The sequence below is a fragment of the Leptopilina heterotoma genome, unplaced genomic scaffold (genome assembly GCF_015476425.1).
Source record: "Leptopilina heterotoma isolate Lh14 unplaced genomic scaffold, ASM1547642v1 Lhet_237, whole genome shotgun sequence".
Classification (NCBI taxonomy): Eukaryota; Metazoa; Arthropoda; class Insecta; order Hymenoptera; family Figitidae; genus Leptopilina; species Leptopilina heterotoma.
In genome coordinates this window covers 910,958-924,603 of record NW_025110953.1, presented here as the reverse complement: position 1 = coordinate 924,603, position 13,646 = coordinate 910,958, and the positions used below count along the sequence as shown (strand labels likewise).

The 13,646-nt window shown below is 25.3% G+C and overlaps 1 long non-coding RNA gene across 1 annotated transcript in view; it reads left to right on the top strand.

Annotated features, from left to right (window-relative positions):
- The window catches only part of LOC122502753, a 272,977-nt gene that overhangs the window by 22,647 nt on the left and 236,684 nt on the right, over positions 1–13,646 (top strand). The window lies entirely within an intron of this gene.

Below are 13,646 nucleotides of genomic sequence, written 5' to 3'. Positions count from 1 at the left end.
AATTAGAATTCAGGATGCTCTACATTTTGTCATTTGATATTCTGCGAAAGTTGTTTGTGGCTTTGTCGTACAACAATAACAGACGCGACATTTCTTTTCAATGTTACTGTGTCAGTGGGCGATGAAAATCAATTTATCCACGTCACTCGAATTAAAGAAATATAAAAATTTCTCCTTTCATTCACTATATGATTTTATATCCGGAATGAGATTTTCATTAAAATAATTGTCTCATTATTTCGAAAGAATGGTTTTGTAGGATTTTATTACATGTATTCTTCTTAGACCAAAAAAAAATATGTTTATTATAAAATTTATATATATAAAAATAAAAAAGGGTTGCTACTGGTCAACGAAATGAGGGAGAAATCAAGAAAGATGAAATTAAGTCCAGAGAATCAGGGAAGTGACAGGGAATTTTTTCAAAACTATTACTGGAAAAATAAAAAAACTTCTAGAATTACTACTATAACTTCTGGAACTACAAAAATTTTTTTGTCTTTGATGTTGAAAAATATTTTTCAAAAACTCAGAAAACTTGAATTTCCATAAAATTTCTCATCACTTAATTTCTTATTTCTGTGAATAATTAAATTTATTTTAAATAATTTAATTCTATAATAATTTTCTTACTAACTTTATCTTTAGGAGAAAGATATATTTGACTCGGAGCCAACTAGATTTTTTATTTGTTTTCAAATAAATTTTATTTGGTTTAAATTAAATTTTATTTGTTTCAAATAAGTTTCATTTATATTGAATAAAAATTTTATTTTAACCAAATAAATAATAGACTCTGAGACAAATATACTTTTATTTAAATCAAATAAATTCTATTTAATCTAAATAAAATTTTTCTCTTGATGTAATTATATAATTTATATAATTCATTTTAATTATAACTTAGAAGGTCCCTGAAAAATAGCGTCCACGATAATTTTCTTTTCTAATTTTACTACTTTAATTAATTCTAGAATACTGAAACTTTTCGTTTGAATTATACATTTTTGAAAAACATAGTAATAAAAATAGTAGTGTCATTTTTATCACTAAAAATAACAAAAAGTAGTTTTCGATTTTGAGCGTTGATGCCAATTTCAGGAACTTTACTTAAAAATGATTTTAGTTAAAAATAGTTTGAATTTTCAAAAGAATTAGAAATCAATTTTTGTTATGGAATTGCATTAGAAATTTTAGTTAAAAATAGTTTCAATTTTCAAAAATAATTTGAAATCAATTGATCAAAATACTTTTTAAAATTATTTTTATAATTTACTGATTGTCATAAATTTTATAAATTTAAATTTTACATTTAGAAACTTTACAATCAGTTTTCTTTATAGTGACAGAAAATTCTTGTAAGAAAAATTAAATTTGAAGAAGAAATAAACAAATTTTGCTCTTTCGTTTGCAAAAATTAATAATTAAATATTTTTTTGAAAAATTATTTACGTTTTAAATACTTTTATTCAAAATTCTGTAAAAATTAGATTTCTGAGAAATTTGAATTCAATTTTTATAAAGATACTTGAATTTTAAAGAAAAAATTGTATGAACGAACTTTTAAATTAATTGAAATTTTATGTAAAGTCGTTTTGAAAATAATTGAATTCTTTTTATAGAATTTCATTAGAGATTTTTAAATAAAATTTTTCAAAATTACAATTTTTAAACAAAATATTTAATTATATTTTTTTAAAATTCAGTATAGTTAATAAATATTTTTACTGTAATTCTTTTCAAATTAAGTTTTAATACTGACTTTTTTTGCTATAATAAACTTATGAATTCATTCGATTCTGACTTTTGGCATTTATATACAATTATTTTACCACAATTGGTAAACTATTGAAAAATACCATTTTACCAATTACAATTGGTAAATAATTAAATACTTCTAGAATATTCAAATAATTTAGTAATATTCAATTATTTACAAATTATGTTTGGTAAATAGTTGAATATTTGTATAATATTCAATTATTTATCAATTATAATTGTTAAATAATTGAATATTACAATTTTATCAATTACAGTTGGTAAATAATTGAATATTACAATTCTATCAATTATAATTGGTAAATAATCATATATTTATATAATTTTCAATTCATTCACTAATACAGGGTTCGAACTAGGTCCGTGATTCTCATAAAAGTCCGTAACTTTGTTTGAAGTCCGTTTTTTTAAAAAAGGTCCACATTGTACGATATAATTTGGATAATTTTAGAGAAATTTCAAATAATTGTAGGAATTCAATTATTTCCAGAAGTAATAAAATTTTCCCGAAAAATTAAATTATGTTAAAAAATTTTTAAAAATTATCGTCAAAATTTCAATTATTCTTAGAAATAATGCAATTTTTCTCCAAAATTCAATTGTTTCCAAAAATTTTAATAAAATTCTTGGCAAAATTTCAAAAATTTTCCTCAATTCTATGATTTTTAATATAGGTATCTACTATTCTAATAAAATTTTCCAAAAGAATTCAATTGTTTATAAAAAAATTTTATAAAATTTTAATTAATTATTTTTTAATTATTTTCAAAAAATAATACAAATTTCACAGGAATTTCATTATTTACAATTTTTTTTTATAAATTTCTTCGCAATCAATCAATTATTTTCATAAATAATAAAATTTTTACAGGGATTCAATTATTTTGGTAAATAGTAAAATTCTTATTAGGAATTTAATTATTTTGATAAATAATAAAACTCATTGTAGAATTTCAATTTCAATTTTATTTAAATTTGTCAAAAGAATTTAATTATTTAAAACTTTATTAATAAAATTCTTCATGAGAATTGAATTTTGAGAAACCATGCAATTATTCAATGAATTGTTTTTTTGTATTTAAATAATTGAATTCTAGTAGAGTTTTCTCATAAACATTGATTTAAAAATGGATTTCAGTTAAAATTTTAGATTATAATTGAATATTAAAAGCATTAGAGGGAATTTTTTAGAAATAATTGAATTTTGAAAAGGTTTCAGATTAAAATGTTTGAAAATTTGAATTTTTCATATTTTCAACTAATAATTTTGTGCAATTAATTTTTTTTGAGAAAGTTTAATTGCCAATTTTTTTTTCATAAAATTTTTGGAAGTTTTTATTTTCTATTATATATTTAATTGAAGAATTTACGAATAATTGAAATTTCGTAAAATTGAATATTGTAAACAAATGGATTTGAAAATTGTCAAAGAACTTTTTCAAAAATTATTAAAAATAATCGATTTTAAGAAGAATTTTAACTAAAAGTTCTTGAAAAGAATAATTCAATAGATAATGATTTTATCACTCCGTCATTTTTAATTATTATAAACATGTTTTATAGTTATGAAAAATTTAATTTATAGTTTTAAGGAAAATTTTCTCTTATTTTATTCGGACTCCTTATATTTTTGTCAGTTGGTCCGTAAATGATCCGTAAGTTTTCATTTTTGGTCCGTAAAGTCCGTATTTTTAAATACTTTCACTGGTTCGAGTCCTGCTAATATTGAATTAAGTAATTAATTAATATTTAATTCTTTACCAAATATAATTGCTAAATAATCGAGTATCACAAAGAGTCAGAATTGAATGCATTCATAAGTTTACCAAAGTTTGAAAAGCAGTATTAAAACTTAAATTCGAAAGAGTTTCAATAACGATTTTTATTAATTAATTATGAAAAAGATTTTAATGAAAAATTTTGCTTAAAAATTGAAATATTGAAAAATATTATTTACAATTTTGAAGAATTCCTTTTTTTAAGTAGAATTCAGTTACATTTCTTGTAGATATTTAAATTTTTATAGACAAGTAATTGAAGTTCGCCACAGTAACTAATTTTATTTTTAAAATATAGGCATAGATACCCTTAAGGTTTTAAATTATGGTAGACGTAATGTAGCGTCCCCCATGGGGGCCTTTATGGGGCCACCTTTTAACCTCTAGGTCAAAAAGTAGGTAAAATTTGCCTTGATTTTAGACGTAACGTAACGGTCCTAAAGGGGGAGCGTAATGTAACATCCCCTTGGAAGGGATGGGGGGCTTAAAAAATCCTGACTCTGCAACGGCGGCGAAATGTTTTTATATAATAGGGAGTAGTATATATAAAATTTATTTATACTATATAATTTATTTATAGTAGGTATATAATATATACTCATATACATAAAATTTATATGTATAGTAAAAAAATTATACACGTTAGTAAAATTGAAAATAAATTTCAGCGCGGTAATTTGAATGTATAAAAGTGATGAGAGATGGGGTAATTTTTGTTGATTACAAAAGAATATGGTTAGCACAATAATAAAATGTGATGGTATATATCGTTAACGCCATTTTTTTTTGTTGTTGTTGTTGTTATTCGGGATGAGTGGAAAATTATATGTAATTAGAAAGAAAGGTTTTAAAACAAATGTGCAAAAACGTGACTTGAAGAGTCCGATTCTTTAAATGGCAAAAGGAGTCTCCTTAGTGCGACCACGTACGGAAGCAAGAAAGCCTTGATAATTCTTCGAGCATGTAGCGAGGCAAGCAATTAAGGTGTAACATTTCAAAGTTCTGGTCATAAACAACGCGGGCAAGGCAGCAGAACCTTCAAGCGGGGTTCCGCCCGTCAATTGTTACAAATTGTTGCCAATCAGAGTAATGCATGTCATTTCTGATGTGTAGTACCTGTTTTATTTATCTACTCCTAATTGATAATATCTTCGCTTCACTTCATTTTTCTTCTGTTTGTCATTTTTTTTTTCTAGTATTCGAAATGAATTCTATAATTTTTTCTATATGTTCCTTCGATTCATGGCACTTTCGTCTATCCATTTTTTTCTTTTCTTCTTCTTCGACTTTTTCCCCTTGTTCTTCTGATTAGCATCTCTAGAAAACTCCCACTTTCGGAAATGTTACCTCTATTTGTAATTGTTTTCTCCATTTTTATTTTAGTTCCAAATATATAGTTTTGTGGATAAGTGAAATGAGTGAAAAAGAATAAAATTTTGAATAACTAAAGGAATGTGAAGAGAGTTTTTGAAGAGGGAATGAATGCAGATCAGGTTGATTTGCATAGGAGGCTTTGGCAATTTTGCGAACCGGTAAAGGAGCAGTTTGCAAGCCAAGGAAAAACCTGATCTCAACCTGTTGGTAAAGAAAAGAAGTTGCATATCGAATTTGTATATATGGGAGCAAAAGAAGAAAGCCAAATGCGTTCGTGTATCGCGTGGCTGAACGTTGAACCAGCGGTTAGCCACGCCTCCATAGACAGCCGCCAGCCAACAATTAAGATTTGATCGGCAAAAATGGTCGAAGTAAAATGGCGCTGGCCACTGAATACGTAATATTACTTGACCAAAGAAGTTAAAACCTTTTACCTAAACCACAAGCGACTTTACATACCGCAACGTTCCCTTCACTTACCAACAAAACCCGCTTATATACTTTCTAAATTGATCATACATACTTATCCAATTATCCGATCAATAGTTGCGATAGTTTTACAAAATTGTTTAGTGGTTTTCTTTTGGATTAAAATTGTTTTTAATGTGTTGATAATTATTTTTGTTGACTATTATTATTTTAATTTTGTTTTTAACGGGTTGGTAATTATTTTGCTTATTTATTTATTTATGAATGGTCCATATCATCCATATGCTGATTTTATTGGACTAACTTTTTATTAGTACAATTGGTACTTAATTTTTAGTTTAAAATTTGGTACAGATTTTTGTTTTGATATTAACATAAGAACCGATAGAACCTAATCAAGAAGAATATTGATGGTAATTGACAAAAATATTGGTGGTGTTGGTACCAATATATTAAGTTATCTTCTGTATTCATTGATTATAAAATTGTAAAAGTAAAATTGTAAAATTGGCACTGTGGTACCAAGTGGAGAACTTTGTTTCTTTTGCTCTTAACCACAATTTGTTGCTGGTAGCATCAATAAAATGTTTATTATCTTCTATCCAGATGCTACCAATTTTTATAGATCTTCCTTATTATCATCTTAAAGACAAGAAAATTCTATTCTATTTTTGCCAACTTATACCATTTTGCAAGCATTAAAAGCAGTATTCTTTTGTTACCCAATTCAATATAACACTTTTTTGGTAATGGGACCAAGTGGTACCATCAATACCACTGTAAAAATTTTGTACTTACTACTGGATCATGTATCTCAAATTATTTTTTAGGTATGGAATCGTAATTTTTAATGACACCTCAATTTTTAGATTATTTGTGCCAACAGAAAAGTGTATCAATAACGTTTTTAATTGTACTTCCTGGTACCGCGGTTCTTTTTTTGCTGCTGGCAACTATTTTGTCAATTTCTGTTTGTTGATGGTAACAAAAATCAGATTAGAATTTTTGGTTTCTAATATTAAAAATTGCCAGTTTTACAAATAGGATTTTTTTTACAAACTGCTGTTAAGTTTCTTATCTGCACTATATACCTATGGTTTCGGTTCTTTTTCATTATTTGTAACTGATTCTTAAACCACTTTTATTGTTGGTTCTAATAATGTTATTAGAATTTATGGTTCCATATTTTTAAATTGGCAACAATTTCAACTGGTTACGTTTTTATTTATACTAATTGGTCCCGGATCTAAAATTGATATTTGGTATGTTGGTACCAATAATCTAATTAAAATTTTTGCTTTCTAATATCTTAAATGACAATTGTACCAAATATTAACGTTGCACATGAATTTTGTTGTTGGTAACAAATTTTTAAACTACTTTTTTTAATTGTTGGTACTAATATTTTCATTGGATTTTTTGGTTCTATATCTATGAAATGGTAATGGTACCAAATGATTACGTTCTGGATGTTAAACTATTTTTTGGTGTTGGTACAATAATCATTGTTGTTGGTACCAATGAACTAATTCAAAGTTTGTGCATCCAAATTTTTTAAATCGCAATGGTACCAAATGATTATTTTTTTGCAGCACATGATCCCGAAATTTTTTTATTATTTGGTAACAACTATTAAAACTTCTTTTTGTTGTTGGTACCAATAATCTGATTACAAATTTTGGTTTCATATTTTTAAAATGTCAATGTTGGGTCATGATTATCATTTTATTAGTACCACCTGGTCCCGATTCTCTTTTGTTGTTAATAACAACTTTTTAAACTACTATTAATTAATGTTGCTAATAATATGATTAGATTTTTTGGTTTGATATTTATAAAATGTCAATGGTACCAAATTATTACATTTTCTTTTGTATCACATGATCCCGCTTCTTTTTGGTTGGTGCTAACAAACTTTTCAAAATATTTTTAATTGTTGATACCAATAATCTGGTTAGAATATTTGGTTCTATTTCTTTAAAATGACAATGCTACCAAACAATTAGATATTTATTTGTACCACCTGATGGTCCTTGTCCTTTTTCGTTGTTGATAATAGCTTCTTTAAATACTTTTATGGTTGTTGGTACCAATAAATCTGATTATAATCTTTCGATTCACATCTTAGAGATCGTAATGGTGTTGGTACCAACACTAATCTCAATAAAATTTTTGGTTCAAAAATTTTTAAATGGAATTGGTACCATATGATAACCTTTTCATTTCTACCATTTGGTCCCGGTTCATTTTTGTTGATAACAACTTTTCAAATCACTTTTTGTTGTTGGTACCAATAATCTCATTATAATTTTTAATCTATAATCTCCACATTTTAACGTAATGGTACCAACTGGTTACGTTTCTATTTACACTAACTGGTCCCGGATGTTAAACTATTTTCCAGTATACCAATAATCTAATTGAAATCTGATTTTTGGTTCCAAATTTTTTTAATTTGCAATGGTGTCAAACAATTGATTATGACTTTATTTTTACTACTTGGTTCCGGGTTTAAATTAATTTTTTGACGTTGGTACCAAAATATTATTGAAATCATTGTTAATTTTTTAAATAGCAATGGTACCAAATGGTTACTTTTTTATTTGTACTATACCTAATCCCTGCTCTTTTTTTGTTGTTGGTATCAACTTCTTAAACTACAATTACTTGTTAGTACCTATAATCTGATTAGAATTTTTGGTTCCAAAATTTTTAAATTACAATTGTAGCAAATGATTACATTTTTAATTTTGGTCTTTGGTATAGATTAATTTCTTTGTTGTATCAAATCCAATTTATTGTTAGTAACTATTCTTAAAATATGTTCTGTTGTTGGTACCAAAAATCTGATTAAAATCTTTGGTACCATGTCTTGAAGAATTGCAATGGTACCAAGAAGTAATGGTAGGTAATGATACCAATGATACAAAAGTGTAACCAAAAATCAGATTAGAATTTTTAGTTCCATATACCTAAAAAGTTATCAGAAATGTGGTACCCAGTTGGTACCATGTTTCTATACCAAACGGTACCTTTGATAGCAAAGGTACCGTTTGGTCTCATAAATATTTTTTGACGCCCCAACATTCGAAACGCCTTAAAATCATGATATGAGTGCTAATTTAATATTTCCTCTACTTCAAACAAAGTAAAAATACTTCAAGTACCTGACTCGGTGCGATCGTTACATTCTCCTCGTTCATTAAAAATACTCCTCTTAATCAACACCTTTACTAAAATGCTATACCATCTCTTTTGATACCATTTCTCAGACGAATTTAATTTCTATACTAACGAACAGTACACAAAACAGGTTGTTGGAAGTTGCTAGTTATCGTTTCAGGATACTTTGTAAGGATATACTTTTCCTTCTTCTTCATTTTTTTTGTTTCATGAATCCAAGTGAATTTCTACCTAGAAGGATAATTTCCAATCGTTTGGAATTTTTTTTTTTACTGAAACAATCAAGATCCTTTCTTCCAAGCCGTTACACCCGAATGAATATGGTTTTTTTTCACGTACATGTGTGTATGTCTTATAAGTATTGAACACGAAGGTTCGTGTCTGATGCACTTAGCGATCTAACTATTTAGAAAATGTAGGTGTACACCCCCAAAAGTAACTAGAGAAGATATAGGGATGAATTTCTTCTTATTTTTTTCTTTGCCTTTGTATAAAATGAGACGAGGGATACTTACCAAGTCCATCTGTGGTATTTTCTATACAGTTTTATCAAATCGGTACCTTGGATGAGTTTTTCAGTTGGAAATTAACATGGCAATAGCGTTTGAAGCAACGAACTCACGATATCGCGCAGAGAACTCTAATCACGCAATAGGTGTACTTATATACGTCGGCTACCACGTTTACCCCTTAGCACGCTACTCATTACGCTAATGTCCCCCCAATCATGGCCCTCTTTTAATGCCACACCCCTTTTTTTCCTTCAATCACTCCAATCAGAATCATGCAAACCGATGAAGCAAAAAAAAAAAAATATATATATATATATACATCGGAACTGGCCTTCCAGACAACTATTCACAAAGTGCCAGGAAGTTGTTTCACTCAAGTAATCGAGAGAAGAGAACCGCTATAATTTCTCTCTTCAAGAAAAATGAGGGGTTTTTACAGCGTTTACGAAATTTGAGATTAAATTTTCTTTTAAAAACATTTCTTTTACTTGAAAATATAATTAACTTTTTGAAAATATTATGACATTTAGGTCACAGAAGTTGGTACAAAAATTTGATTTTGTATTTTGCTGATTTCCAGGTGGAATTATTGACTTTTTTTCCTAATCTTGTTTATCATTACTTCATTTATTTTATTAATTATTATTTATTTGTTTATTTATTTTATTGCTCATTATTAATTATATTTATTTTGTTATCTGACTTATTAATCTTCAATTCTAACTCTTTGTAAAATCCAATTACTTGCAAAATTTTCTGTCAAAATGACCCAAAAAATTTGAATATTTTGTGTCCCTAAAAGTTAGCGTCGACGCTTAATATCAAAAAATATTTTTTTGGGGTTTTTAGTGACGAAAATGACATTTATTTTACTGCTTTCATTAACTTAAAATTATGTAATTTTCTATTTAACTATTTGACCTCAAAACATTTAAAAAAGATTGTCTAATTTTCTTGATTTTGAAGAATGAATATTTTTTGACGCTTAACATCGACGCTAACTTCAAAAAACTATTAATTTGAAAAAATGGAGTAAAATTCTCAAAAATATAAAATTCTATTGAATAAAATTTTACAAAATTCCAATTGTTTGAAAATTGTTTAAAAAATTATTAAACAAATTATATTTAAAAAATTGCACAAAGAAAATTTTTAAACGCTTAGCGTCGACGCTAACTTTGAAATACTTAATATTTTCAAAAATAGTGATAACTTTCTCCGAATTGGGAAATTCTTCTTAATTAAAAAATAAAATTGTTCAAAAAATTATTTTAGAAAATTGAATAAACAAAATTTTTTTACTCTTAGCGTCGACGGTAACTTTAAAAAAAACCTATTATTTTAAAAAGCTGAAGTAAACGTCTCTAAGATATTCAGTTTTTTTCAATAAAATTTTCCAAAATTCCAATTGTTTAAAAATTGTTAAATTTTTAGGAAAAATTGTATATTTAAAAAATTGCAAAAAGAATATTTTTTGACGCTTAGCGTCGACGCTAACTTAAAAAAACTTAGTATTTTCAAAAGTTGTGATCTCCAAATTGGGAAATTCTTCTTAATAAAATTCTTCAGAAAATTATTTAAAAAAATTGAATAAACAACATTTTTTTATTCTTAGCGTCGACGCTAACTTTAAAAAACCTATTATTTTGAAAAGCTAAAGTAAAATTCTCTAAAATATTAGTTTTTTTCAGTAAAATTTTTTAAAATTCCAATTTTTTAAAAATTGTTAAAAATTTTTTTAAAAAAATTGTATATTTTAAAAATTGCTAAGAGAAAATTTTTTAACGCTTAGCGTCCACGCTACCTTCAAAGTACCTATTATTTTGAAAAATTGAAGAAAGATTTTCTAAAATTTTAAATTCTTTTGAATAGAATTTTTTAAAATTCCAATTGTTTCAAAATTATTAAAAATGTTATTGAAAAAGTTGTATTTAAAAAATTTCATAAAGAAAATTTATTTTAATGCTTAACTTTAACTTACCTATTATTTTGAAAAATTTTCATAAAGTTCTCTAAAATATTAAATTCTTTTCGAAATAATTTCACATAATTCGAATTCTTTGAAAATTGGCAAAAAATAATTGTTAAATAAATTATGTTATAAAAATTAACTAAAATTTTAAAAAAACATCATTTTTCTTTTTGAATTTTGATATTCTAAAAATTTAATTGTAACTCTTCCAAAATTTAATTATCTTTGGTTGCAATTTGAATTTTTTTTTGTTTCTGTTTTTATTTTGAAAAAATAAGAAAAAATCTTTAATTGCATAGTTTTCTCGAAGGTATCAAAATTATACCAAATTGAATCGAATTGATAAAAAAAATTGCATCAAGAAATTATGATTTGGTCCATTTTTTGGTATCAATTTGTCTGAAATTTTCTATTTTTCATTTAGTTTTTCTATTAATTTTATTAAAATTTTTTCAAAAATAGAATTTTCTTTATAGATTTCTAATTATTTGAAAATTTTTCATTTCAAAATTATTAAAAGTTCAACTATTTTCCAAAAAATTCAAATAAAATTTTTTTAATAACTTTATTCGTCTTTAGAATTTTTAAGTAAAATTATTCAAAACTTATAGTGATTTTTAAAAAATAAATATTAAAAAACAGCGAAACAGTAGTTTTATTTTTATTTGTAAAATAATTTTGTGTATGAATTTGTCGTTTAAATAATTTTGCTGAATGGAAAATAAAATTCTTACAATGAAACTTCAATTTTTTAAAAAATAAAAATTTTTGTCTTTGAAATTGAATATTTATTGAATGACAAATTTTGTCTGACTAAACTCCGTTTTTTTCTACTTAGAAAATAAATGAATAAATAAATGTAAATAAATGAAGCGACAATAAAGAAATAAATATAAAATGATAAAAAATATAGAAATAAATGAAAATAACTGAATATGACAATAAATAAACAAAAAGTGAAAATAAATAAAAAAATAATACCTTTGTTTCTGGACGTGAAAAAATTATTTTGAATTAGTTTTCAAAATTTGTTTGAAAATTTTATTGAATTATAAAAAAGGATAAATTTTATTCCACTAAATCAAAAATTTATTTACTGACAGAAAACTAAGAAAAAAATAAAAAATTTTGTTTAAAAAATTCGTTGTGATTTTAAAGTTTTTAAGGTGAAAAAGAAATCCAAAAAAAATTTTAGATTTGCAAGTTTCCAAAGGACTTGAAAAACTCAAATTTATTTGAAATAAATATAAGTTTAGTAAGCTTTGCGAGTCAAATTTATACATTTTTTTCTGCGGATGTAAAATTTTCCTCGATCGATTTTAACAATCGTATAGATGGTTGCTTTCTTTTTATCAGAGAATATTCATAAAATGAAAATAAATATTTGAAATATATAAAGAGATTAGAAAATTTGATTTAATTTCTTATAAAACGAAAATTTGAAAATTTCGTTTTGCGTGTCAAAAATGGTGGTTGTTTTCTATAAGGATCTATAATTGCCATGCGGAGAAACGTCTCACGTGTTCCTCCATAAAGTTAACGATCATCTTGTCTCAACAGTTGGCCCTCCAGCATGCTAAAGAGCGCGTTTCTTCAGCTATTTCGCGAAGTATCCAATCGCTCGTTTTGCGTTCGGTGGACGCGAAATCTGCCTTAGAAAACAGCAGGGGACTTGGGGTGAAATTATATTTCCATACCTCGCAGGTGAATCCTTTCCTTGGAGCATTTTTTCCCCTCCATCCCCCCCTCTCACCTTCATTTTGCAAGTAATTTTACGCAGCAAAATGGTATTTAACAAAAATTATATACGTCCCGCCGTTGCGATTGAGGAATTTTTAACATTCTTTTTTTCCCTCTTCCTCTCTCTTTCTCTCTTTTTCCTATTCATTCTCGCTGCGCGTTTTTGGTTAAACAAATAAATCGTATCTTTTCATAACTTCTCAGGTTGTCTACTAACCGGGAAAACCGGGAATAAGCCAGAAATTTTATGCCAAACCGGGAATTTTTTCACCAAATTAAAAAAGTTTTATTATTTAAATTTTTTAAAAACAAATTTTTATAGATATTTAAATACTGTTCTCTAAATTTGAATTAGTTAAAAATAATTAATTTGATATTAAAAAATCAGTCACTGATTCAAATATAGTATGTAAATAAATTTTTAAAAAATTATCGAATTAATAGAAATTTTGTGAAATTCAACTGAAAATAATTAAATTTGTTAAAGAATTTCATTAAAAACTTTTTCACAAATCGAATTTTCAAAGTATTTCAATTTAATAATTGATAAATAATTGAATTTTATAAAAAGTCACATTTTAATGTATTCATGTTTCTTAGTGCGAAGATTATAATAATTAAAATTTTTATTAGTTAATTAAAAAAAAGATAAACACTTACATTTTTTTAATAAAATTGAATTTTCGCAAAGTTTTTTTTTGAAAATTCTGAAAACTAAGATTTTTGAAATTTTGCAATTCTGTTGTTTCAAGATAGTTAAATTTTTATAGACAAATAATTGAAAATTTTTGAAATAGTTGAAATTTCCCTACATTCTATTAAAAATAATTAACCTCTTTTAAAGAATTTTATTTAAATTTTTCGAAAATAATCAAGGGG